A 14481-nucleotide genomic window follows, 5' to 3' on the forward strand; every position below is an offset into this window, starting at 1 on the left:
ACTAAATACGACCTCAAGAAAATATTTAAAAAAAAAACTTTGATCGTTGACGCCTTGAAAATAACTCAACTTGCACTAAATATGCCTTCATAAAATAATTTAAAAAACACTTTGATCGTTGACGCCTTGATAAAACCAAACTTTCACTAAATACTCCCTCAAGAAAATATTAAAAAAAAAACTTTGATCGTTGACGCCTTGAAAAAAACTAAACTCTCGCTTAATACAAAAAAAAAATAATTTCAAAAAAAACTTTGATCGCTGACGCCTTGAAAAAATTCCACATTTATTAAATACGCCCCCAAGAAAATATAATAAAAAAAAAACTTTGATCGTTGACGCATTGAAAAAACCAAACTTTCACTAAAACCGCCTTCAAGAAAATGTTTTAAAAAAGCTTTGATCATTGACGCCTTGAAACAAAACTAAACTCTTGCTTCATAAAAATAATTTTATAAAACTTTGATCGTTGACGCCTTGACTAAAACTTAATTCCCACTAGATACGCCTTAATAAAAAAAAAAAAAAAAAAAAAAAAACACTTTCATTGTTAACGCCAAGAGAAAAACTTAACATTTACTAAATACTTTGGTCATTGACACCAAGAGAATAACTTTACTTTCACTAAATGCGCCTCATAAAAATATTAAAAAAAGATCATTGATGGCCACCGAAAAACTCAACTCTCACTAAATACGCCCTCAAGAAAATATTTAAAAAAAACTTTAATCGTTGACGCCTTCAAAAAAACTAAAGTTTAGCTAAACCAAAATCTTAACCCTCTAACGCCCATGGTTACTCCAGAGCACCACTAATTTTTGTCTTCAAAACTAAATTTCTCTGCAACCATGCATGTTTTCAACCTGATTCAACTTGCGTTAGTTTATATAGATTGTTAGGTTATAACCATTAGGAGTTATGGTGAAAAACGTAAAAATCTCGATTTTACTCTGGGAAGGAAGGGGTTAATACGCCCTCATAAAAATATTTCAAAAAATACTTTGATCGTTGTCGTCAAAACAAAAACTCAACTTTTACCAGATACGCCATAAGAAAAATATTTTGAAAAAATTAAAAAGACACTTTGATAGTAAACACACGGAGAAAAATCGAAATCTCACTAAAAACGGCCAGCTATTATTATTATAAAGCCTTCGACTAACTGGATAGGCAGTTCTGGATTTTAAGTAAAATAGTTACTTAGATCGTTATCGGATCCAAATCCAAATTTGACTATGTACCGCCAAAGTGATTTTTTGAAAATAGGGTCTACTTTTTCTGATTCTGTTGAAATTTGGCGACTGTATATCATTATACTGCCCCAAAGTTTTACGATTTTCGCCAATTTAAAAAAAACTTTGTCAAATATTTTGGAAACAAAAAATGAGCAATATTCGACTGCTATTTTAAAAGAAATTTGACGCTGATTCAATTCATCGTCATCATTTTGATTAAAATCAAACATGGCAGCATTTTTAACAATTAAAAAAATTTTGCATGGATCGATGTAGGTAAATTCTGCTACTGCAAGCTTATACATTTGAAATTGACAAGAGAACTTGGCCTAACAAGTAAAGTTTGATTCGAATCCAAAATTTGATGACGCAATATAATTCAGCGTTTCTTTAAAAAGCAGTCGAGTTTTGCTCTATTATTTTTTTGTATCCAAGATATAACCATTTGAAAACTAAATAAAAAAATAGGTGAAAATCGTAAAACTATGGGGCGGTGCCAAAAAAAGAAGGGATTTTTGCATGTTTCGATAGGATAAACAGCTCCGCTAAATTTTAAGCATGTTTAGAAAAAGTCGATTTCGAGTGGTGTTCCGCTTCGTGAAATGGACTCGTAAGCAATTATATGGGCAGCTGTCAAAGTTCTATAGAAAGTTGTACGGACAAATCAATGATTTTTTTTATTTATAAAGCTTTCACAACTAGGAATATTGTTTGCTTATGTGTTGGGCAACAAAAATTATTTTTGTCTAATAAATTTAAATATTAGGCCATATAACCATATAACTAAAATCATACCATAAATGGAACCATTAAAAATCATTAAAAATACAACTTTGTATCATATGAAATTCACCCAAAGTATGCAACCATTTTTTTCAAAAACTCACTTCAAATATTGTAAAACTTGTTGTTGTGATTTCATGAAATAGTGTTTCAAGTTAAATAACGTTAGAAATTAGATTTTTGACGCAAATTCAATGATTATTTATTTATTCACTAGTTGAAAATACTAAATTGCCATGAAAAACATTATTTCTACTTGATATATTTTTTTCATTTCATTTTGATGGCCACTGAGACAAATTTAAAAGCAATTTTATTGTTGTGGAGCATAGATTTTCACTGTCCAAACACTATGATTATTAAAATACTTCTCAACAAAAATTCCTAATATTTTTTTTTATTTGGTACGAACAAATCTCGCTGATGTCTTCGGCAAACTTGTTCCTTAAAACACGAACTATAAGCTCATGATATTTAAGAAAAATAAAAAAACGGCGAAAATCAAAACGCATAGATCTTACGAGTTGATTTCCATTTTAAATTCATTTGGCTTGGGATGGCTCAAGTTGTGTACAGGTAAAAAAGGCTCTCCTTTAAAATTTTCCCGAAAAACCTGGGGGCAAAAAAAAATACTAATGCTAAAAAAATAGTTGGAAAAAAAATCTAAACTATTAAGGATGCAATAACGTTATTTCAATATTTTCAATCACATGTATCACATCAATAATATATGCATGAATAAAAATATTTTCATGAACTTATTGATGTTTAGATAATTTTTTAGCATTACCCATAACGCCTTATGGGAGGAAACACCCCCCATTGAAGAATCCTGGATACGGGCCTGCGTGGTAGAGGGGGTGGTTGTCCGCGCTTGATACAATTTTTTTTTCTTGTATGGATAGTTGTCCACGAAGGGGGTGGGGGGAGGGGGGGGCTTGGTTATGTTTTCAAAACAGTTTCCACGTGGTTTATAGATGGCCCCTTCCCCAAAATACCGTGAGCAAATTGGGAATTTTGACCCCCCTCCTCCCCCCCATCGTAACAAATCATAACAGATGAGCGATCCCCCCTACCCCCATGTAATGCGTAACACAAGGTCATTTTGCAAATTTTTATGAATGCCTATATGAAAATTTTGCTTTACGTTACATAATTTTTCATCCCACCCCCTCCCCCAATTGTTGTAACATTTCGTAACAGAAGCCGACACCCCTGCGTTACGTCATAAAATTACGGCCCCATAGAACAACATGTTTGACAATGTTGGTTAAGGGTGCACAGTAACCGAAGAAGTTGTTGTCTTCTTATTCCAAATTTGTCAAACTTACGGACCCAATCCTGAAAGAATCTGATTGTCAAAATGGTCAAACTTTATTGTAAATAACTTTGAAGACTGTAATTTAGGGGATGAATAAAAAATCATATCGATAGTTCCCGTATTTTTGAAGATACTAAAATAACTGTAACAGAAATCTGGGTGCAAAAGCGATGGTTGATGTGTACCGTTAAGTTCCTCTGCCATCGTACACATGCGCTGCAATTTTAAAATGTTGGTGTCGTGCAACAAATTGTATGAAACTCATTCTAGAACACACACACTTACTATTGCAATGCAAGTGTGCATGCATCAACCACTTCATAGGACTGATTCAGCTTGTGAGGTGTTGTTGTCTCTTTCTAAGCTATGGTATAACATAAAAACATTCAAAATGGCGACATCTGAAATCTTACTTTTGAACTTTGTATGGCGATTTGTATGGAAACTATGAGGGCACTAAATGTGGGGAATAGGGCACTAAATAGCACTAAATGAGCACTAAATTTTAGCACTGAAAAACATTCAAAATGGCGACATCTGAAATCTTACTTTTGAACTTTGTATGGCGATTTGTATGGAAAATATGAGGGCACTAAATATGGGGTATAGGGCACTAAATAGCGCTAAATGAGCACTAAATTTTAGCACTGAAAAACATTCAAAATGGCGACATCTGAAATTTGACTTTTGAACTTTGTATGGCGATTTGTATGGAAAATATGAGGGCACTAAATGTGGGGTATAGGGCACTAAATAGTACTAAATGAGCACTAAATTTTAGCACTGAAAAACATTCAAAATGGCGACATCTGAAGTATGACTTTTGAACTTTGTATGGCGATTTGTATGGAAACTATGAGGGCACTAAATGTGGGGAATAGGGCACTAAATAGCACTAAATTTTAGCACTGAAAAACATTCAAAATGGCGACATCTGAAATCTGACTTTTGAACTTTGTATGGCGATTTGTATGGAAACTATGAGGGCACTAAATGTGGAGTATAGGGCACTAAATAGCACTAAATGAGCACTAAATTTTAGCACTGAAAAACATTCAAAATGGCGACATCTGAAATTTGACTTTTGAACTTTGTATGGCGATTTGTATGGAAAATATGAGGAAACTAAATGTGGGGAATAGGGCACTAAATAGCACTAAATGAGCACTAAATTTTAGCACTGAAAAACATTCAAAATGGCGACATCTGAAATCTCACTTTTGAACTTTGTATGGCGATTTGTATGGAAAATATGAGGGCACTAAATGTGGGGTATAGGGCACTAAATAGCACTAAATGAGCACTAAATTTTAGCACTGAAAAACATTCAAAATGGTGACATCTGAAATTTGACTTTTGAACTTTGTATGGCGATTTGTATGGAAACTATGAGGGCACTAAATGTGGAGTATAGGGCACTAAATAGCACTAAATGAGCACTAAATTTTAGCACTGAAAAACATTCAAAATGGCGACATCTGAAATTTGACTTTTGAACTTTGTATGGCGATTTGTATGGAAAATATGAGGGCACTAAATGTGGGGTATAGGGCACTAAATAGTACTAAATGAGCACTAAATTTTAGCACTGAAAAACATTCAAAATGGCGACATCTGAAATTTGACTTTTGAACTTTGTATGGCGATTTGTATGGAAACTATGAGGGCACTAAATGTGGGGAATAGGGCACTAAATAGCACTAAATGAGCACTAAATTTTAGCACTGAAAAACATTCAAAATGGTGACATCTGAAATTTGACTTTTGAACTTTGTATGGCGATTTGTATGGAAACTATGAGGGCACTAAATGTGGGGAATAGGGCACTAAATAGCACTAAATGAGCACTAAATTTTAGCACTGAAAAACATTCAAAATGGCGACATCTGAAATTTGACTTTTGAACTTTGTATGGCGATTTGTATGGAAACTATGAGGGCACTAAATGTGGGGAATAGGGCACTAAATAGCACTAAATGAGCACTAAATTTTAGCACTGAAAAACATTCAAAATGGCGACATCTGAAATCTGACTTTTGAACTTTGTATGGCGATTTGTATGGAAACTATGAGGGCACTAAATATGGGGTATAGGGCACTAAATAGCACTAAATGAGCACTAAATTTTAGCTCAAAGAAAATTCAAAATGGCGACATGTGTCATCTGGCTTGTATTTCAAATTTTGTATGGCAATTTGTATGGAAACTATAAGGGCACTAAATGTGGGGTATAGGGCACTAAATAGCACTAAATGAGCACTAAATTCTAGCACAAAAAAAAGTTCAAAATGGCGACATGTGTCATCTGGCTTGTATTTCAAATTTTTGTATGGTGATTTGTATGGAAACTATGAGGGCACTAAATATGGGGTATAGGGCACTAAATAGCACTAAATGAGCACTAAATTTTAGCACAAAGAAAATTCAAAATGGCAACATGTGTCATCTGGCTTGTTTTTCGAATTTTGTATGGCAATTTGTATGGAAACTATAAGGGCACTAAATGTGGGGTATAGGGCACTAAATAGCACTAAATGAGCACTAAATTTTAGCACAAAGAAAATTCAAAATGGCGACATGTGTCATCTGGCTTGTATAGACCAACATAGAAGCAAGCATCTGAAGGAAACTCGATCTATATTTAGACTTCCAATCCCCTCAGGCAAATCAGGGATCAGCGCGTATTTAATAATATGAGAAGAAGAGATAACATGTTTCAACACTACGGATCAATCCACTGCTAGAGTGTAAACCTTCTGATGGCCGACTGCTTAGCGTCCCAGACCACCAATCCAAAGGCGTGAGTTCGAATCCCACCTGATTCATTTTCGTTTTTGTTCATATTCAAAGTTCAAATTCCTGATTCTAAATTTCAAAGGTACCGACCGGGATTTGATCCCTGAACCTTCTGCTTGTGAGGCAGAAGCCGTAACCATTAAGCCACGGAGCCGGTTCCATAGGTCGCCTTCCTAAGGTGTCGTGATAAGGTCCAGTTTGTGACGATACACTACTTTCCCTTTACTAATAAGCAATCGAATCCAGAAGGGAAAAGATCACCAGTTGTGTTGGTCCGAGCCGGGATTTGAACCCCGATCTACTGCTTACGAGGCGGAAGCGTTACCACTAGGCTACGTGGCTCGAACTGACATAAATCGAGCAAATAGTACAGTCCAGACTCGATTATCCGGAGCCTCGATTATCCGAAGTTCGATTAATTTGGTTTCTTGCTTTTAACATTAAATTTGGATTCTTTGACCCCATTTTAGTCAAATTTGAATAGTTGATCGCTTATAAAATTACAAAATACATTATTTCAATAATTCATTACCACCATTCAAACCGCCATCTTGGATTTTAAAATTCTAAATTATTTTGAGTAGTTTATGGGCCATACTAAAGCTCAACAATCAAAAATGAGAAAACGAAAAAAAATCGTAATTCGACTATCCGAAGTTTTTATTACCCGAAGTGAAATTTACCCAAATTTCACGGAATTCTCGCTTTCCGCGAAATCATAAAAATTCACCAACCCTGGTCAATAGCTGGGTGCTGAATAGTCGTTCGCAAAGCGGCCTCAATTTAGAACTGTAAAAGCGGAACCAATTTACTGTTCGCAAAATGCTCCCAAGAAATAGCAAGTATTGTAATGGGACCATCCATAAACCATGTGGACACTTCAGGGGAGGGGGGGGGGTGGGTTGGTATGACGATTGTTCACGATCCATACAAAAACAAATAAAGTGTCCACGTGGTTTATGGATGGTCCCAATCGATCAATAATATATTTTGTCAGAAATAAAAAAAAGTTGATGGCGTCGAACTTTTGAAACATTCAAAAGTGCCATTTGGATACTCTTACGATTCACTGAATTCCACCCACATCTGACGCAATTTTTCGTCATGTGGAAAACAAGAAAGCCTCTTTTGGCCGCCCATCGTTTAGTCTATGAACAAAACACGAGCGAAGTACTTAATTTTGTCAGCGAAAAGTCTAACATCAAAATATCCAAAATGTTTCAAAACAAGTCACTTCAGCAGTAACAAAAATGTCACGCTTGAGCTTGAACATAGCCTTCTACTTTGTTTATGTTTACAGCTGTAGTGCAGTTGTATTAGTGAGGAGAAGTGGGGAGCATTCGAAAATCACGTTACGCATTCTGTCTTTTCAGCACCCAGGTCAATAGCGTAATCCGTTTTGTAAAAATTCGTCGTTTGGATCTGAACATTCAGTGGTCGATACTATATGCAAAAATAGGCCGATTGCCAAAATTAGTAGTCTTTTTTAGGTCTTAATGTAGTCCTTGTAAAATTTTGAAAAAATCACTTTTTCACTGATTTTAGGTTTTAATCCTTAGAAAATGCTCAGAAACTAGAGCGGCCGTGGCTGACTGGTTACGGTGTTCGCTTTGTAAGCGAATGGTTCTGGGTTCGATGCCCATCTGCTCCCAACGAGAAAGTTAAGAACACATAAAAATTTGAAATGATGAATATGAACGAAAAATCAAAGTCGCTCGAGGCGAGGTTCGATCCTCCGTCCTTTGGATTGGTAAGCAAAAATGCTAACCACTAGGCCATGACGCCTTGGTGAGCGTGGACTGGAATTAGGAATACTGTTACAGAGAGCGAGTTGTGGCGCTATAACCACGGCAAATAGTGTCCAGGGCATTCGTGGAAATACAATGTCCCATCCCAGAGGGTCCCGGAGCACCAAACCTTCTTAGCATGGTGCTCCCAACGAATACAACCAAAATCTCGGAGCGTATGGTGGTGTGTCCCCACGCTTCTTCCTCCCCTTTCGATTCAGAATTGTGTTGTTGTTCGAACACTCAGTGCTCAAACTCAACCCAATTACGAGTCATCTCTGCGATACGGCTTTACGCAGTAGGCCTGGCCGCTTTAACGCTTGTGATGTTTCAATGCATTCTAATGCAATGGCGCACTGCAAATGTTAATAAATGACAAGAAGAGTGCTAGGCGTCATCTAACCTAAGGCACTCTCCAGGATCCCTTCGAAAGATTGGCTGCGCTAGGGTCTGATTAGATTAGATTACACAGAAAAAAATTGTGTAAATTTGGAAGCTTTAATTTTGGAAGGTTGAATATTACCTCTTTTATGTTATAATTTTACCTCAATTTAGACTGAAAAAGTGACATTACACCAGAAAAGTGGTAAAATTAAGCATTTCCAGAGGTAAAATTACACCTTTTTTCTGACATAAAAGATGTACCCCTTCCCAGATGTAATATTACCATGATTTTTTTTCTGTGTAGATTAGATTAGAAAATGCTCAGAAGCTATGCGCCTCCATGCTTTCATACTAAGAAAATAAAATGTAATGGAGGCGTTTGGTTTATTAGGATGATTTCATCGCATTTCACACAAATAAAAATCACTAAAATTCAATTTTGTCGAACAAAATAAAAAAATATAAATATTGAAATAACAAGCCATAGTTTCCACATTTGCGTGGAACAAGTGTTTAAAAATGCATTTTGCTCTAGTTCAGTTGTTTTGCAATAATAAGTTTTCAAAAATTTTAAAATTTGACGAAAACAAAAATTTTAGCGAAAAAAAACTTTTTGCGATAATAAACATCGAAAATTAAAAAAAAAAATCTAAAGATTTTTAAATCAACCCAAACATGCTAAAAATTAATCTAAACGCAGGAAATGCACTTTAAATTGATTTCAACTGATTGTACTTAAATTTGCATTGAAATATTGAAGTTTTTTTATACCATTTTTTTGCCCCCTGATTTTTCAGCCCATCTTGGAAGGGGGGAGGAAGACAAAAACCTTAAATAAATTTTGTACCAGCCTAATTCCAAATAATACAGTATATACAGCAATTCCCCACGAAAACAGCATGATTCGATAAAAAAAAGTTGCGTATTTCAATAACGAAAATTTTGGTACCCTAACATGTATAGGTCATCGCTGAAATTTTCATGTTATCGCAGTTTTAGTGAAAACAGTCGTTTTTTTCCCGTTTTCGTCATTTTCCCATTTTTGTGCGTGGCACGTCGAAAAACCCAGTTTTTATTTTCAAAAAATCGTATCTCATAGTATTGAAAACATAACTTCACCATTTTTTGATATGTTATGTAAAATTTTCCGAGCAATCAGGTAAAAATATTTTCAGACATAGGCTCTTTGGTCCCGAGACCTTCAAAACAGCATTTTAAGTTTTCATACGACCTTTTCAGATGTTAAGCTGGATTTTCGAAACTTCTTACTATTTTTCCCAAATATCCAAACTAATCACCTTTCTTTTGCGCCTAAGACATCTAAAATCGGATGTGATATGATTTTTTGAAAAAAGTGGTTTTTGCGAAAATCGACGAAAATTGCCATTTTTTGGACCACCCTAACACGGCGTAGGTCACCCTAATGTCCAGAAAAATTTTGAGCCCGATCTGAGAACTTTTTTTTCGAATCATGCTGTTTTCGTGGGGAATTGCTGTATATATAAAACCGATTCCGGAAAATCTGCAGATTGTATGGGAAAAGTTACGTAAAATCAAATTTTGATCTCAGGAGGCTGAATCTGCAAACAAGCTAAAAACGTCAAGAACGAAAAAAGAAAAGACAAGTTTGTCGACTTTAACTTGTTAGAAATAAAAGTTGATGTGAAAATTCATCAAATAACACAGCTTTGACAGTAATTATGCAAAATAATATCCAAATTATTGAAAACCAAAATGAGGTGTCCGGGTTTCGAAGCGTCCGATAATTTGAAGCATGACGATATTTTACTGTTTTTTTTTCACGCTTCAAAATCATCACTATTCCTCGTTCCCATAGTTTTTTTGTTGTGTTTTAAAATGAAAGATGCACCTTTAAACAAAAGATAAATCATCTTCATTCAGACAGGTTTAATTCCCGTTCGGTCTCCATCCGGTATGACGCGTTTTGTCGTCGGTCGCCAGATCAAAGTACGCGCATACAGCAAGAGTGCAAATCCAAGCAACCGGCTTCCCATCAAACGGCCATATATTACTCCACCCGCGCTCATGGCCTACTACTGACTGCGACTGCGACCCCGGTACTCCTTCTGCGTGGCGCGGAATTTCAGTTAAAAAGCGCGCTACTCTCAAACAATGTACCGATTATTATTGTTTTATTTCTCGATTCGTCTTTGTGCCGCCACACTTGCTTCCCATTCAGTTGAACGAGGAGTGACAGCGTTTTCTTTGTTGGTCTTTTCTGGAGTCACTTCCGGTTCAAAAGAGTGAATTTGATTTGCTACAAACATATTAATTTAAATGTAAATACAAAATGCACTTAAGTAAGGTAACAATCGCATTTTTATTGTAAAGAAAAGCATCAAATAAGCCGAATATCGCTGCCCACACCGTACTCCCCAAATCCCACTACATTACTCAAGAAAGAGGTCCATTCTTTCACGCTTGTTATATTACTCATTGTGTTTCTTCTTGTTTGGCTTAGCACTATTTAAACTCTCGCTCCCCCACACCCAAAATGTGTGGTGGAGACCAGGGGGACTAAAGAAACATATTTTAAATGTCAAACAAACACTTTGAAAGAGCAAGCCAACAACAACATCTACAAAGTTGGGAGCACTCGCGAATTCGCTGCCGTCGGCGAATCCCCTTAATAATCCGGATGCTGCTGCCGCGGAGCGGAGCGGAGAAGAAAGGGAGAATCCACCGAGAGATGACAGCACACAAAATAAGACAAAAGAATGCAATGACTGCCAGCAGAAGTCGGTGCGCTGTGTGTGATGAAAGCAGTAGAGAAAAGGGGGAGCAAAAGTGGGGGTTAAAGAGAGGGGTTTTTTGGGAAAAGAGGGGCAAAAAGACGCCAAATATAAATAAAACAGATGTTTGTTATTTGAAACTTGGGTGGATGTTTAGCATCTTTGCAGTTTTGCGAGATGTTGCCCCTCTTGTTTTGTAGATGTTTTGTTTTTTTTTTTTTTTGTTGCTCGTTTTTTGTAGTTGGTGCCAAGCTAAGCTGGAAAGAGTAGAAGTAGCTGCTGTCAAGACCGGAATGTGAACAATATATCTCATTAGAGCCGGTGCCAGTGATGTATGAACTGGTAGAACTAGCAGTTAGAAGTTGTTATTTTTAGGTTAGTGAAAGTAAGAGTGCTTATTTTTGTTATTTCCATCTTATGAAAACTAATCTGAATTTAAAACATTTTAGCCATTACTAAAAACCAACATATAGATTAAAATTGAAATATATTTGTGATACAGTCCAGACATAAAAATCGAGTTCAGCGGCCCCATTTAAATCAAATTTGAATTGTTAATGGCATATTACATAACTAAATGCATTTTTTATATTTCATCTCCGCCATTTTGGCCGCCATCTCGGATTTAAAATTTTTAAATCACTTTAGCGTGGGTCATACCTAAGCTCGACACTCAATAATTAGACAAGACAAAAAAAATCTTTGTTGATTATCCGAAGTGTTTTTTGTTGAGTCTGGACTGCACAAAAAAAAACAAAAAAAAAAAACATTCTATTCAAACGCTTTTGGGTTTTTATTTCCATTGAATTCTGTCAAAATTTAAAATAAACCTTGCCAAACATGCTTTAATCAGTTCACAATCAGTTGGTTAAGATATACAAAATACAAAATTAAGTAAGATTCAGGAATTAAAATTGGCTGGTACAATTTTTATTTCATTTGGGCAAAGTAAAGGGCAAAAAAAAACAAAATTGCAAATTTCAAGCACATTTTTTAAAACTTTAAAGCAATATGTATCACAAAAAACGCTTATTAAATAACTACAGTTGTGCTACTACAAAAAAATTGCAAAATCTCAATGAAATTATGAAATAATTTTTTTACGAAAGTTATATGCATTTTTCCAATTGGTGGCCCCAAAATCAAAATTGGCAAAAAGTTTAAAACTACACCATTTGATTAATTACTGTTTACAATCTATAGTACAATTTCTTTCAATGAAAATTTAAATTTTCGGCGGTAATTTGTTTTGCCCTCTGATTTTTTGGAAACAAATTGAAAGCGAAAGAAGGCAAAAGCTTTAAAAAATAGCAATGGCCTTTCACTTGAAGAAAGAAGAATTAATTTCAAAATTGTTAAAATTTTACATTTCGATAAACAAAGTTTGGAAACGGTTGAATATTTTTAAGATTTTGCATAATGCTAGTGGGGGAAAGAGAGGGTACAAATTTTATTAGCAGTTTTTATCACTCACCCCGTTTTGAATTTTATATACATATTACATACCATAAAATTTCCAATAATTTATTACAATCCAGACTCGGTAAAAATTCACCTGATAGACTACGCCAAAATGATTTAGAACTTTAAAATCCAAGATGGCGGCCAAAATGGCGATGATGCAATATTGAAAAATGCATTTTATTTTTTAATAGGCAATCAACAACTCAAATTTGACTAAAATGGGGTCGTAGAACTCAATTTTAATGTTGAAAACTGGAAAATGAAAAAAAATATGATTTTTTTTGTTCGTGATTCGATTGTCCCAAGTCCCATACAAACCTTCGGATAATCGAAACTTCGGATAATAGAGTCTGGACTGTATTGAAATGTTGAAATTCTGGCTTTTTATTTCAATTATTATATTTTTTGCCTCTCTCAGCCAGAGTTGAGGGAAATAAGTGTAAGGAAAAGGAAAGAATGGAAGCCAACGAGAATTAAAAATAAATAAATAAATAATGTGGAAATCAATAATGTAACAGTGATTTTGAAAATTGTAACTATTTTGATCAAATTGAGACTCAGATAAGCATTCGATGGGATAAATGTTACTAAGTGCAAATACATTGACAACACCTTGAGGGACCTTCTGTGGTCATGAATGATTGAACATTTAAAAAAAAGCCCAATATTTGTTCATTTCAAGTACTATAAAAAGAAATCTGGCGTTTTTTTTTAAATCTTATAAACTATTGTGTTTCAGTTTCAGTTTCAGTTCCTGTAAACAACCTTTTCAACAAAAAAAAGCTCTAGAAATAAGTTACAGTTTTATATCATTTCTAAAAAAAAATGGATTGTAGGGGAAATATACCCATTTTAATCAGTCTAAGCCGTTCGACCAATTCTCGTCACTTTTGCCGTTTTGCGCTATTACATCACACACTTAGATTTTTATGCCGAACTTCGGCAAAATTCAGCCGAAATCAGAACAACTTATCGCTCGGCAGAAATATATGCCGAATCTCGGCAAAATGGGAGTCATTCCACCGAATTCTCGGCGAAAAATGACACTTAATATGCCGAAGTTCGGCATTTTTCTGCAGAAAAAATCAGTTGTTCTGTTTTCGGCAGAATTCTGCCGAGCTCGAAAATCAAAAATGACTGTGCAACATTTTTAGATGTATCAACAATGGAGAGTTGCTTGCTCACTTTTGTTTGAGCTATTTATTACTTTGGAACAGTCAAAAAAACTGTAATCAAGCTGTAATTTATGATCAAAGTGCTGATAGGCCGATAATAGAAATAGGCTGAGAAATGGTATTTGAAAAGTAGGGGAAATATACCCATTTTAATCACCCTGAGCCGTTCGACCAATTATCATCACTTTTGCCGTTTTCCGCTATAAAATCAACATTTTGAAATGTATCAACAATGGAGAGATGTTTGCTCACTTTTATTTGAGCTATTTATTACTTTGGAACAGTCAAAAACACTTTATGGAAGCTGTAATTCATGTTCAAAGTGATGATAGGCCGATAATAGAAATAGGCTGAAAAAGGGTATAGTTCCCTATCTACTCTAAAGACAGTCAATATTTTAATGTTTGTAACTAAATATTTCAAATGCAAAAAAAATTTCATCAATTATGATGAAAATTTATTTTGGGGTTGAAAAAAAAAGCTGGGTATCTTATGATCAACAAAATATTATATTTGAGATTAAAAACGATTCCTGCAAAATGTTCCAAAATCAGAGCAATATTCGTGGCAGGTTCATGCTCGAAAAATATCAAAACATAATACACATACTTGCTTTAAAAATTAGAAATATGTGCTTCGAACATCGAGATTTTTTCTACAATCTTTTTTAATTATTCAAAAAAGTTTTATTGAAAAAATATATATTGCAGTTTTGTAAACTGTACACCAATAAAAATGAAATATTTTTTTCCGAATTCAAATAATGCTCTAAGTTTATAAGAG

General features: G+C 34.8%; 1 protein-coding gene across 3 annotated transcripts in view; it reads right to left on the reverse strand.

The window, feature by feature from the left end:
* Positions 1-14481, reverse strand: part of LOC6047484 — a 94205-nt gene that overhangs the window by 11514 nt on the left and 68210 nt on the right. The window lies entirely within an intron of this gene.

Source organism: Culex quinquefasciatus, chromosome 2 (assembly GCF_015732765.1).
Source record: "Culex quinquefasciatus strain JHB chromosome 2, VPISU_Cqui_1.0_pri_paternal, whole genome shotgun sequence".
NCBI classification, from domain to species: domain Eukaryota; kingdom Metazoa; phylum Arthropoda; class Insecta; order Diptera; family Culicidae; genus Culex; species Culex quinquefasciatus.